Here is a 14,929-nt window from a genome sequence, read left to right on the forward strand (position 1 = left end):
CTTACTGCGGAGCTGGCTTATGGGTGCTAATATACCACAATTTGTTACAAAATTACATCAAGATCCAACCTGGAGGGTTTGCATTAACAGCACAAATTCTCACTCATTCTGGACAAAGTACTTGCAAATACTAGAGTGGTGTTACATGTCATTAGTGGTTAAATGTTGTTAAGTCACAGCAGGTATGTAAAATTCAGGGTGACAAGTACCAAACATACCATGTAACAGATGGTAATTGAAGCAAAAGGGGGGAAAAAAGCAATGGGGCAATAACGGGGTGGGGTGGGGGGAAGGCAAGTAATGGCACCAGCATCTTCTCACAACAAAGTCAAGTCATACAGGTTCAGTACCCTGCTTCATTGCTTAATGCACTTTACCTGTACTTTTATATTTTAGAAGCCATATGAAAGACATTTGTATCTAGGAGAATTAAATCTCACCCCAAAACACACAAACTGACAACTTGTGGGTGATTGGAGAATTTTCACAGGAAGAAATGGGGTTTTATCTCTGTAGGAGTGGAGAGGGTGGCAACTGTAGTGTGTCTCTGGCCACAAAGCTCTAGGAATCTCAGCTTTAATAAAATATGAGCACTTCAAAACTGGAAGAAACCACTTTTCCACTGCTCTGCACTTTTTAACAGTCATTTAAACACGTGTAAAGAATGCAAGGAGAAACTAACTTTTATACTGAGATGAAAAACCAGTGGGGAGTAAGGCGAGGGGGCACAGGTCTACCCTTTGATAAACAATACAAAATCCAATCTCACAAGCAGGGAACATGCTGTACTGAAGGGTAGAATAGGTACTGCAGGTTCAAAGGCTCTAAGAAACAATATATTTTTCAGGAAAAAACAAGACTATGACTGCATTGCACAGTATAAACTCAAAATGAACACCCGAATCATTGAACACGCCCACGTTGTCCTCACACACGCATCTGTTCTCGCTCTACCATGGCTTGAGGCTTCGCTGTTCCACCCTGCTCTACCTGGAGCTCTACACAAGGAAATGGGGAGACAATAAATACCCTTCAGGACCTCACTGTGGAAGAAATAAAAATGGAGGACATGCACTTGAGGAAACAACTCAAGAGAGTCATTATCCTCCCAGCTCCCAAAAGAAGGCAAGCTTTCAGGACCAGCAGCCAGTCTGGCAAGTCTTTCTTTCAGAAAGCGCCATCGAGGCTATTACACATCATATTGATGAAGGCAGCTTCAGATTTAATCCCCTTCTTATTCTAATGTAGCAGGAGATCAGTATTAAAGGGAAGTTTTCAGTTTCACCCCCATCAAGCCAAAAACCCACCGCTCAACTGCCTTCTGTATATCCCAAGAGAAAATTTTCCGTGTTCGTTTCCACCCTCCTTGCTCTCTGGGCTTTTGTTTTCTCATACGCAGTATCCAAGAACACACGTAAACTTTTTATGTCAGAAGTGGATCCTAATGGGCAGAATCTATAACCTATGGTGAATAATAGTTTAAAGAAGCAAATAAGTTGCATAGAATGGTTGCCTGACTCCTTTCCTAGTGAGGAGAAGCCTTTTTACTCCTAGCAGCTTCTCAGCCTGGTTTCCCAAAGGAATGAGCCTTAAACACACAGCGCCAGCTGACTGCACTGTGCCAATCCTGTTACAGACTTTGAAACTCCTTGGCGACTTTTAATCTGACAGAGGGGCAGAGGTCTAAAAATACTAGATCCTGCCATATGAAATCATGGAGGTGCAAAGACACCTAAAAAGCAGTTGCCATTCAGATCTTGCCCCTTCTGTTCGACCTGCTCGCCAACCAAGCAGCCGCCTCCCAGCCAGCTATCTGTATCCGAGTGGTGCCTTTCCAGCTCCCAGGCTAAACAGTGGCAGGAGGTTTGGGATTCCAGGGGTGCCCGGGGCTACCAGGGAGGCAGGGATAAGGAGCCATCTGGGGATTTACAGTAAGAACAAGGAGGAGGGAGGTTTGGGGCGGGGGAATAGGGTGAGGGTCTGTGATGGTGCACAGCCCGGAGACAGAAGAAATGGCAGCAGTCAGAGGCTATAGGGAAAAGACAAAATCTAAGAAAACCTGGCTTCATGAGTCCCGCTGCCCACAGAACAATGTGTTTAGGCACCTGTGTACGACTTCATGCTGGGAACCTCTCTTATATCACCTTTTAAGTAGCTCTACCGTTGGCAGCTGCAACTGAACACAGCGAATGCCACCACGCCTTTGTGTCCTCCTTTTCACTACTTGAAATGGTCCCCGCTTTCCCTCTTTTCCTTACCTGCACCAAATTCCCTCTTCCTTGTCCCGCTGACTTGTCAGCATTTCTCGCATCCAACACGCTGGTATCTCAATCTGCTATAAATTACATCAAGTCATTTCAAGCAGGTATTAAGGAGTTCCAGAGCCAGCTAATGCACATTTCCATGGCACACTTCCATGGCCCGAAATAAACCTCAGAAAAACATCCATTGCTCCTCAAGGGAACAACAATCTACGCAGAGGACCCTGAACTTTCATCTTTTCCCTGCTACAGTCCTTTTGGCAACTCTTTTTTAACCTCTTTCTCCTCCCTTCCACAGGATACAGTACCAAGGCCGGACCATCTGCAGATTTTACAAGTTTCATGGAATGTTTTTAGACCGCACTCCTAACCTCAGACACTCCTATCAGATTTCATAGGATTCAGTCACTTTTTAGCCCCAGGGTGCTGTAGGCGCTAAATAGATAATATACATCTCTCAGCCGCTATGGAACGACTACACAGCAAAGCTTGAGTTTTAATCCTGCCGAGACCCTGGCTGCTTTCGGCCATCAGGTATCCCACGGCATGCTTCATGAGAGAGGAAATGTCCGTCTGGAATGCTGGCCAAATTCCAGTCTAGGTAATTACATTCTGACAATTTACGTTCTCCCTGCAGTTTTTAATGGATATGGATTTTTTTTTCCCCTCCTTACTTTATGTCATAAAAGCAGTGGCCTGGTCCTGCTCCTGCTGCTAGAGCGGCTGCCAGGCTTTGCAGCATAAGTAGCTGCATTTCAGTGGTAGGTGAAAGCATCTTGGTACATTTAAATAAAGCCCTTTGAAGACCCCATGGACACAAGAAGTAGGATAACTACACCCTACTGCCAGCCATAAAGCACAGCATGAAGTGAAACACTCAGCGGCAATATCTATGTTGGGAAAGGAGAAGTTAGCGTCAGAATGGACACACGGGCATAAAGCCTTTTCCGTCCCAAATGCCAGTTCTACTGTGGACCCAGTGCGGCCCCAGCTGGGATCCAAAGAGCAAATACAATGAACTATTGGCATCCTGCACGGGGGAAACCAGATCCTAATGGCAGAAGAAATCAAGTTTATAAAAGCAGTGAATGCTTTTGGCAAGATGCTGGGGTGCTGGAGGACACTGCCTGGTAGTAAACTGGGGTGAGGGAAAGAAATGCCTGTTCGCTTGTTAATGAAGGCACAGTTAGTGTTTTCTATTATACTGAGCTATTTGACAGAAAAATCATTAGGCAAGAAATGGGGTAGAAGGTTTTGTTTAAAGTTTTGTTTAAGGTGGAATATTATGGATCACACCTGGAGTGTGTCGAGTTGCACCGCCACGCATTTGATTAAGAATAAACGCTCTGGATAAATTAATTAAATGATTGCATTATGCTTTGCTTATAAAACCATACATAACTATGCTCTGTTGTTTTCTTCACGAGAACCACAACGCCTAAAAGGGTAATTTTCATATTTCAGCAACAATGAGGTCAGTTAAGGGAGATTAGGACACTGGTTACGAATAAACCGTGAGAGACCAGATGGCTCCAAGGAGGGGTAGCAAGACACGGAGCTTTCCCTCCTCCCCCAGTACATCCCACTTCATTAGCAACCAGAGGCTGTTACTAGCACTGGGTGAATATTTTTCACAAGTAGTTTGTTGACCAAAATGTGGTTTCCCCCATCCCCAAAACTACCAGCAAACCAATTTCAGTATGACAAGTCACTCCTGGCTTCGGTGGAGCTAGACATAGCGTGAGCGGGTGATGGCAGAGCGGGTTTTCTTCCCCTTGTGCCTACAACCCCTCACAGCAATTCTACAGCAATTCCGTGAGCTTAGCCCTCATTTTCTTTGCATTTTTTAGTTACCGCAAAAATGAAACGCTTGGAGTCATGCAGAGTTGTTTTGTGTGTGTGAATCAAGCCCAACCAGGTACCTTAACAGCAAGCCCTTTCCCTCAGCAGCCTTCACGACGGTGGCACCCTGAGAACAGAGGGATATTGCACACAAGCCACTCCATGGGTGGCTTCATGGCAAAGGAGCTAACTAAATAACCGACTGAGCTTCTTTCTCAATCCTACAGAGCGTCGTTGCTCTCCCGTCCTCACCTGGGCCCGCGCAGGGTGTACAGTAGGGCAAACGAATGTGTCGGAATGTGCTACATTTGCTTCCCTTTTTAGCTAGGCTTAGCTCTGTCATTCTAAAATAAAAAAAAGATGAGTCACCCAGCATCACAAAAATTATCTAAAACATATCTTAACTAAAATTTATCTACAAGAAATAATAAAAAACCTCCCAGTGAGAGGCTTCCCTATTGCAATAATCCTGGAAATTCCAGTGACTATTAAGAAAGACGCGCTCCAAAGCAGGAGGCAGCATCCCAGCCTGGTGACAGCCAAGGAAAACTCTGAGTGGATCTTGGCGATGACTGAGTAACGGCACAAAATACCAGCGCTGCCTCTTTGCTTAAGGCTCCTTCCCCTTCCGCGCCCTGCCACACTAAGGAATCAGCTGCATTTCTGTAAAAATTCCCTCGAATTCCTTGAGTATTACAGCTAACCATGCTTCCCCTTCATCTCAAAACAGATGCTTTGAAGTTTTCCAGAGATACCCAGGAAAGAAGACACATCCAAATACCTAGACTACCCCCAAACTCCACCCTGGAACAGATGGTGAGGTTATAAATACAGAAGCATCTGGTAACCACTGGTATGAAAAAGCTGGCAAGTGGCAGCTTATTCTGTTCTACTAAATATTCCATCATTTGAACTATATTTAAACAGGAGTTAAAAAGAAACAATCGTTTCATTTGTATATACCATAATCCCCAAACACCTACATATTGTAACTGCAGTGTGGCTTGGGCATTACGCTCTTGTCTACTGACAGCACTTTTTTTTAATTAAGCGTTCAGCACTGTCCAAACTTAAATTAAAAGTGACTGCAAAACAAGCAGTTCAGTAAAGTACAAAAGCATCGTTTTAAGTGTGTGCTTTGTTGTACCAGACTACCAGACTCGAGGCTGTGAGCTTCCAGCACTTCAGCTCACCCTCGAGTCCACGCAATTCGAGGGGCCTTGACAACCTGCCAGATTGCCCAGAGTGCTTAAAAAGACAGAAGACTCGGGGAACGCGGACTCCGCTCACAGCGACATATGTGCTTAAGCCAGCTGTTTCATTTATCCCCGGGTTCGGTTACCACAACATAAACTGGGGATGATTCTTCCTACATAACTGTCAGAAAAACAATCTTCGAAATTATAGCCATCATATAGTAAAGATGTACACAGGTGGTTAAGAAAGAAAACCCCACCCTCAAAACCCCAAACCAAAGTCAGACCTCAGCATGCACGCTACCCACGGTAACCCCAAATCCACTTCCAAAACTCCACTTAAATAATCTTTCGGGACGCCACTCGGCGGTTCTTTCTGTGAACAGAGTGAATCATCCATGTTTGCTAGAAATCCAAAGCGATAGCATGCATAAAACGATCGTTCTGGATTAAAGTCACTTTGGGAAAAGGCTGTAAAAGGCTGTCTGCTGGGATTGTGTTAGAGGTCCGCTGGAGACCCCGCCATCGGATTTGGATGTGTGCAGAGAGCTTTTAAAAATGACTAGAGAGAGAAAGAAATACTCCTAGGAACTGGCTGATGAGGGAGTCTTAAATTCCAGATATAGAAGGAAGAGCAAACACTAACAGCAGGGCCCTGTAAGTCAGGGATGTAATAGTCAAAAGACTTCACAAAATAGGCGCTGAGCAAATGAGAGGTGATGCTGCTGCAGACTTTCGGCAAACAGTGAGGGTGTTGTAATAAAAGCTGCTTGTGATCACTCAATTCAAGCCTATTTCCCACAAATTGGTTCAGTTGAGGCAAAATAAAAGCAGGTCTGCAAGGTTTTCAATTTCAAAAAGAAAAGTTGAGGTAATTAAGGGAGCTAGTTTGTGAAGCTGACAGGGTTGAATGGCTGAAAGGCTCCAATGAGAAGACCCCGAAACCAAGGAAGAAAAACCATCTGCCATTTGCCTCCTGAACAGAGGAGGCGAATAAAAAGCACACGTCGGGATGCAATGAGAACGTGCTGGAGATTGGAGATAGCCGCGGTCAGCCCCAGCCCCCCAGACTGAATACAGATGCCGCTTTGCCGTTGAGTAACGAGTGACGGAGTGAAGGCAGGGTGGGCTATGAGAAAGTCTGCCTGCAATTCCTCCAGCCAGGGGAAAGTCAGCTGCACTGCTCAGTGCACTCTGTTCCGGGCTGCTGACACGCCGAGTCGCCTCGCGAGGACTTTCAATGGGGACTGGATTTTTAATTTAATTTAATTAGGATTTTACACAATCCCTCCAGTAAAATTCAGAAATCTTTGTAATGAAAGCTTAGAAGCGCCAGAATGAACCTCCTCATCCCACAACCTGTGTTTCAAAGTGCTGATGTGCATGTCTGCTGTTCTCAGGTGACAACGCGGCATCCAGCCTGCTTCAACCAGCGTCTCTCCCAAATCACGGAGACCTCTACGCAGAATATCTCTGCTTAAGAAGGAGGTCTAGAGGCAGCAGCGCTCAGAGAAGCCACAGCTATCAGCTGCAGATGAGGCTTGAGAACAGTCTGAATCAAAACATAAAAGGCACGGAAATAGAGAGTGTGAAGTGCACTGTGAGATCAAAGTCACTTCATGCTAAAATAACTTCGCACCCATCTTTGATAAAATAACTGGTTTCTTTTGACAAAAAGGCAGTCAGTCTTATTTATTGGGATTTTTATCAAAGCGAAAAGAAAACTGGGGACTATTAGTAAAGGGGGAAAATGGAGATCGATAAAGAGAACGGGGAGATCGATAATAAACACTAGTGTGCATTAAGTGCTGCAGGTTTTTTAAAAAGCATCATGACAAAGTTAAATAATAATAAATAATTGTCATCATTCTGAGCACAATGTATTTCAAGGCCTAACTTTACTATAATGTACCAAAATGCTTTACATTTAAAAAAATATATAGCTGAGTAGTACAGGCCTGCTGCCAAAATTGACCATTAAAATAGGGAAACAGTTGCCAGCTGCTGCTTTTTTCCCAGTGCAGAAAGGATGCTGCCTTCTTTCTGCAGGTCACTCAATTCAGTTATTAGTGCATTAGAAAAGGAGAAACTAACTCAAAGCTGAATCATTATGAAAATATTTTTTTAAATTGAAACTTTCTATGGTTTTTTTCTTATACCTGCAGGATTCTTAAGTGTATTTACAAAAGCACAGGACCGGAAATCCTGAGTCTGATCCCTAATACTGACGTCAACCGCACTGCATAATCCCATTAATACATTTATCAGGCTCCATCTTCACAGCAATCAGGTTTTTAGCCCGTTACAGAATTCCCATTAGAAGGCTATTCAAGAACCTCCCTTGGTTTGAAGCCATTCCGCTCATTTCCAGCCTAAACTTATTCAGAGCCATTTGTTCTTGTGCCAACATTGTCATTTAACTTAAATAACTCTTCTCCCTCTCTGGTATTTACGCCAGTGTATTTATAGAGGAGGAATATCATTTTTCTCTGCCTTTTTTTTTGTCACTGGCTTAACATCCAGGCTCCTTTAATCGTTTTGTGAACCAGCTTCTCTCTTCTGGAGATCATTTCTAGCAGACACCCTCCCCTGCACCTTCTACAGTTGAAATCAATCTTTCTCCTACATGGACAAGGAACGCATAGTACATTTTAAACAACGCCTCACTAAAACCTGTTGCAGCAGCATTCGCGTTTCCTTGTCACTAGTGGAAGTAACTTGGTTGACAAATGTGATCCCGGTATGTATCTTTGTCCCTGGGAGATCAGAATTATCCAGTGATTGATTAATACATTCCAATTCCAATGTAGAAACCCCAACTTTCTATCAGAGCTTGCATTACAGGAGCTTGCATTTGCTTGCAGTCCTAGTTCATTCTTCTGATGGGCTGTCCTGCTTTTCCTCTTTTGATGACATCTCCGACTCCCATTAATTTCTGCTATATCATTAGTCACTACATGGATTAACACTGGTCTTGAGACCAGTCCTTGAGGAACACTGTTGCTAACTTGCCCGCCAGTCCTTTTTCAACTGTCCTACCTTTTCTGCTGTGACTACAGGATTTATTGATGCTGAACAGAGAGCAAAATACTTCAATTCTGATTGATGTAAACTGTTTTCCTTTGCATTTTTTGCCTTCTTTTTTTCTTAACGAAAGGCTGACTTTTGCTGGTGTAGAACAACAAAGGCATATTTCTCCATAAATCAGGCCTTTGGCTAAACTGGAAAGCTGTCCTAGTTTTACAGTTGGGCATTTGTAAAAATTAATAAGCTATGCAAGTCATCACATTTTATGTTAAAAATGGTAAATGAAGTTTCTTAATGACTAGCCCGACTTTTTAATTGTACTAAGGATTTATGTCACAAATTTAAAAAACAATTAGAATGCAGGAAAGCGGCATGTAAAACTTGTAGTTAAATAAAATTAAGCTAAATGTGCTGAATACATAGCTTAAATTAAAACAAACTGGTTTATTGTACAAAGGAATTCTGCAGCCTATAAATAGAACCAATTTCTATCTATTCAGCATGTCTTTGGCTTTTCAGAACTTGAAACAAAACTAATTTTTATTCTCATGCAAAGGAAGAGATGATTCTCAAGTAAAATGAATGTGGCAAAAACTAATTCATTAAACATTTTCTTTTAACCCAGAGCACTTGTGCAGCTCGGTTGCCCATGCGGCTGTGCCTGTGTTGTTAGCAACACTTTTGTTACAAGGGAGGAGCAACATCAGTGAGCAAAGGTGGGCAGGGGGAGCGGGACTGCTTCTCCTCATTGTAGTCCTGCCCAAAACGTTTGTGTAAGTATATTTTTGGGTGTAGTTTTGGGGCAGACTGAGCTGATGTCAGCTGTACTCATTGCAGTGCTGTGAGCGTCAATAGGCGGTGCCATTTGCAGCGTCGATGGCATGACTGCAGAGCAAGGCAGTTCAAGGAGCTAATAAAAAGCTAAGCCTTTTAATCAATTTGAACCAAAAGCTAAACCCTAAGGAAAGGGGGTTCTTTGCTTTTTTTTCCTAAATGCAAACCCATGCATGCACCCAGTGCTGGGTGATGGGTGTGCAAACGCTGGCTTCGTTAATTTGCTTGTTACTCCTGGATCTCCCGAGCAGCAGATTGACTTTGACACCAACCAAGTCAGTAGGAGTGTGGTTCTCAGCAGAGGTGGACACAAGCTGCTTGGACCTAGTGGAAGAGAGGGCTGTGCGCTCACACAACTCCAAGCACACACACCCCGTCCTCCCATCCCATCTCTCCCTCCCTATAAATTCACGTCTGCTCGCAGAAGGGTTGCAGAAACGCACCAGCTGACAACACCGCATCAGTTTGAAATCTCATCAGCTACAGAACCAGGCAATGAAGCTTTTTATGGTGTAAGCGCAGAAAAGCAGAGGCCAACGAGAGGGCAAAAACAGAGAATAGACATGGAAATCACTCCAGCTGGTGTGGGGTTTGATCTAGCGCAATAAATACGCTGCTATGGATCAGGAGTTGTTGTCCCCAGTAGGTGTTATCTCAGCCTAAGCCCTGGAAGATTGCTTCAGCTTCCTTATGGGTGTAGGATGTAATGACATTCTCCAAGTCTTCTTCATTCACTAGTCCTGAAGTGCTTTGAGATCATCCAACAGATGGCAATACCTGTGTCTACTCAACACTAGCATTGGCTCCCAAGAAAACAAGAACAAACAATAATTCGCCCTTCCAATTACAGCAATGTTCCACTAAAACCACTCTGTACGTTGAGTTTTAAATTCAATCAAATTTAAAGATTAAGAAAAATCCTCCCTTTCTCCCACCAGTGACAGAATAATACTACACTTTGTCTTCTTTTTTTTTTTTGTAATTAAAAAATAGGCTGAACTTTAGGAGTGTTATTGCACTTGAAGCAGTAGAAGAAGCTGAATAAAGTGCATCATAAAAAGATGCCACTGGGATCAGTTAAAGCCAACAAAATTGAAAACATTTAGAAGGAACAAAGCCAAAAACACAGAACCAGATTTAAACTTGGCATATGCTGTGGCAGCAGGCCAGTGGAAGGAGAACTTGTTCGAGGAGTAAGGAGAGGGAGGGCTCCCTGCTGCAGCCCACAGATCAGGTATGATGGGCCAGATAATCAGATGTCATCAACCAGCGCAGCTGGGATGAGATCAATGAAGCGATGCCGATTTCAACTTGCTGAGGCCCCGTCCTGGCGTATCTAAACTCAGCTGTAAAAAATTCTCATCGTATTAAGCCATGCCATTAATAAACATTGAGCTGTTATACACCACTTGCCATCTTCAAAGAGCTTTAAAACCAGTGACTAATCCTCACAACCACCTCCTCAGGTGCAGGAACTGTTTAAAATTGGGAACAAAGGCAAAATGGTAAAGTTGCTGGCCACAGCTCCTAAAAGGCAATTTTTAAAACCAGCCAAGCAGAAGGCAGACATTTGGGGCTCCCAGTCACGTAGCCCCTTCACTAGGCGGAATTCCCCTTGTGTTTCTTGTCAGTGGGAGACACCTACAACCTAAAATATTTGCCCCCAGACCTGAAACCTCATACATAAAGTTACTTCTCAAGTGGGCGTAAGACTGATTTTGTATCTTCTCTGCGCAGGCAGGGATCGGCAGAGCAGCAGAGGAAGTAAAATGGGTGAAGTGATGGTACGATGGAGATCAACAGGAAGTTTTGGCCACTAACTTGCATTTCAGCTGGTGTGGTTTAACCAAGAAAAAAAAACAAGCAGCTGAGCCTACTCTTCAGCAGGTCAGTAAATCGTGATTCCTAGATTCTCTTCTCCATCTCAGTTTTTCCTCCAGCAAATAAAATTACCTTAAAATTTACAAAAAAGCTATGAGAAGAAGTCAGGTTTATAACTAACTCATGAAGGAAACATGATATGGACGTACAGAGCATCTCTGTTACTAATGCTCTGCTCAGCAGAGATCTCTAGAGGAGACTAGAACTGAAAAAAATATTGTAACAAGATGCCAGAAACATAATAAGTCACTAAAGGGAGAATAAACCCAACACGCTTGTGTTTCTAAGCACCTCAATAACGTTATCAATAAACCCAGATGCATCCTTTCCACAAATGCAACAGTGACAATTGACTCAAATGGATGACACTTCTGTAATGCGCCTGTTTGACTCTCCAGCTGAAGCAGATAAAAATTCAAAGATTGGACTTCCTTGGTATTTGTATGTTAATATACACGGCTTTAGGGAAATTGTTGCGACTCAGCCTACAATTCATTCTGTGCAGTCAGTGGCATTCAAGTACCTGCCAGCAATTTTCATACCACTCGCAGTCATCAATCTGATGTATTATCTTTTCTGCAAAAAATCTGTCATGAGCGCCAGGCCAGGCTTCCCCTTGGTTCGGATAGGCAGGAATGGAGCTGACTCATCTTCTTCTTTTTTTCCTTTCATCTTGATTTGTGTAGTCCCCTTTTCAATGTAGTTTTCCCATTTTACACAAGGAGAAGGGATCTGGCTACATATATGTATAATGAGTGTGCATGTGCAAGGGACAGCAAGAGAAAAAATGTGGTTTTAATTTCCACCTATTCCTCTTGCTAACAGTTCCTTTTGGTTCATCTCCTTGAAGGTATTTCATTATTAAAATCAAATGAATTCTCCTTTTCTCTTGCTTTTGTTGAAAGAAAACAATAGGACTTGTGAGAAACCCAGCTAGGAGGAAATGTTCATGGTCTGGAGATCTTGGACCTGCTGAAAAGTTGTGCTGTGATCCTACAGAAAGCAGGCAAGCAGCTACACCTCCCACTGAGCCAAAAGTTTGCCCAGCACCAGCCCGTTTCTACTAGGGCTAGTTTTGCCTGAACCACCACCGTATTTAAACCGAGAAGACATTTTACTGCAAATAGAGACTGCCATCCATGGGCCTGGGGTCTCCCAGGGCAACAGAGGGGCCATGCTCTGGCTCCAGTTGATGGATCTCATGACCAAAACAGTTGGAAGAATTCTCCCTCATGGAGACTGTCTGGTATCCACTCACGCAAGCAGGAGCTGCGCCTCTCCCCGAGGCTCAGTAAGTACCTGGGCTATCCCTCGTGGCTGGCTCCCTGTTTTTCATGAACTTATGCAACCTTAATTACCCTTGCAGACCTGTATCTCTTTGTTAGGCTTGACTGAAAGAGGCTGACAGGTTCAGAAGTTATTGGGGTGGCGAAAACATACGTACATATGGGGTGATAAGAAACCCGGACGAGACCGAGTCTCATTTTGTAAGAGAACAACACAGATGTTGATCATAAGGGCAAAACAAGGGAGTGTCAACATGGATGCAAGCAGAGATCCCAAGCAGTGAGCTATCCGCAGTGAAGCTACCTAAAGATTTAGGTGTAGCCACCCGGAAAAATCAGCATTTGCATATACTCAGGAATAGGCAAATGTCTAAAATACCACATTCATAAAGAAGCCCCTAGCCCAGCTTCTTTCTTCAAGACTGATGAAGGGCTGCGCCAGCCAGCACTAGGATGACACTGCCAAGGTCTCAGGGCAGCTGAGGCCAGACAGGACCACTCATAGCAGAATCAGAGATTGCACCAAGCTCCCAAACTGCTTCACCAACGAGACTGGCGTCAGACCACAAAAACATGAGAAGAACAGAGCTGAGATGGATCTGAAAAAGCCTATGCCTTTACTCCAGGCTGCACAAAGTTTTACTTAAGTCACATTTTTGCAGATGTCCACCCAAGGTTCTCCAGTGTATCTTCAGACTATGGTTAAGGCAGGCTCAGGTCAGTGACATGCCATGTAGAGGAAAAGCTCTACCTCATTAATCCCTTTAATTCTTTAAGCCCTCTATTTTCACCACCATTGTGATTATGTTTTCCTTTTAACAAAGCCTAGAAGAGTGATGAGAGATGTACCACTCGAAGGTTCGCTCTGGCATCAAGATGCAGAAAGCCCTGCAGCCATGAGATTGCCATGCAGTTTTTATAGTGGCAAGGTTGACCTGGACACCAAGGAGAGAGCACAGAAAGCAGCACTCCTACTTCAAGCTAGTGCCAAGACTCAAGGAGTTGAAAGTTTTATGTAAATTTAGCGGCAAACACAGCCTCTACTCAGGTAACAGACTACTTTGCACTCAAAAATTATGATTAATATTACGCATATTTCCTCATTAATAGTCACAGGCTGAGTACTTGCATGTTGTACGTGCAACGGTTGCGTGTACACAGCCACCAGGCAGCGTCGCCACCCTCCTCTCCCGCAGTCGGCATGGCTTGATGCATGCTGCAAGTCTTCCCATGCACAAGGCCTGTGGATACGACACGAAAAACCAGGGCCACTAACGGCAACGCACCACAGGTCCGGGCTTTCCTGACAGGCCTTCGAGGCAACATGGAATACAACAGAGCAATGAGCAAAAAAAGTCCTCAGGTGGCCAAAGATTCATTACAATGGGCAGAATCATTCACTTCATCTTCTCTCCAGCCCCCACTTAATCGAGTAGCCCGGTAAATTGATGAATTACAGTTAAATGATCTCGCTGTGATGTCTCTTGCTGATGAATGAAGAATACCCCGCCACAGTCTCCTGATTTCACGTGACGGATTTGAGCCCAGGCTGCAACACAATTCCTTGTGACTGACAAACCCAGCTATTTTCACTCTTAATCTTGATACTATTTGATTGAATAAATCCATGGTCATAATTTCCTGGGTGGATATGTTGTTCAAAATACCACCAGTCCTCCAATTACTTTTAACTGCATCAAAAAAAAGTGAAGAATATTCATATAAGAGCTGGTAAGACCTCAGCTTCATTACTGGGAAATACCTACACCCAAAACAGACCTTTGTTGGAGCATGAATGAGCAACTGAGAGGTTACATTTGTCATCTCATGGCCCAAAGCTCTTATCATCCAGCCCTCAAGCCCCAGCAACACGGACCCCTGGGGACCTACAGTTCAGTCACAGTCCAGAAGGTTTTTTTCTTTTTCATGTTAGAAGTTTGACAGGAGGCAGCTTGGCTGAATGGGAGTGATTTGAAGATGGGAGAAGCAAGGAAAGGATAACTATTAATTTGCATTGTTTTCTTTCAGCACATTCAAACACTTTATAATAGGGGGGCACCTTAAAACCCCCATGCTTGAACCTTAGCGAAGACTTTTGGGATGTAACCTGATTTTTTTCTTCCCATTTTCTTCTTCAAAAGGCACAGATGGGAGCAAAAACTTCTCCAACTTGGCTGTACAGAACTTTCACACAGATCTCTGTACAGCATCAGCTGGATCGAAAGATGTTGTGTCATGCGTGAAATATTCCAGCACTTTATTGTGCAAGCTCCTAATTATTAATGTCTAGGCTCCGTACTTCTGCAGCGAGAGCTAGGATGGTGGATTGGAACTAGTTTTCCCTGAAATCTACAGGTGAGGAACGACGGATATGTTTTTTATCCCCTCAACTTCTGTAGTCTCTGGTACAGAAAAAACCCCTAGGAACAAACACGTCCCTTGAAAGAGGAATCCGGGTGAAAACTGTCCTTCTCTGCCTCCACCACTGCCACAGTAGCATAACTGTCTTTTAAACAACCCCACACTGTCCCCTGGGGACAATACAGCCAGAGAGTTGCAAAATTTCACTGTCATATCTGTTTCTAGGGGATATAAACCACAC

Source organism: Phalacrocorax carbo, chromosome 3 (assembly GCF_963921805.1).
Source record: "Phalacrocorax carbo chromosome 3, bPhaCar2.1, whole genome shotgun sequence".
In the NCBI taxonomy this organism is placed as follows: Eukaryota; Metazoa; Chordata; class Aves; order Suliformes; family Phalacrocoracidae; genus Phalacrocorax; species Phalacrocorax carbo.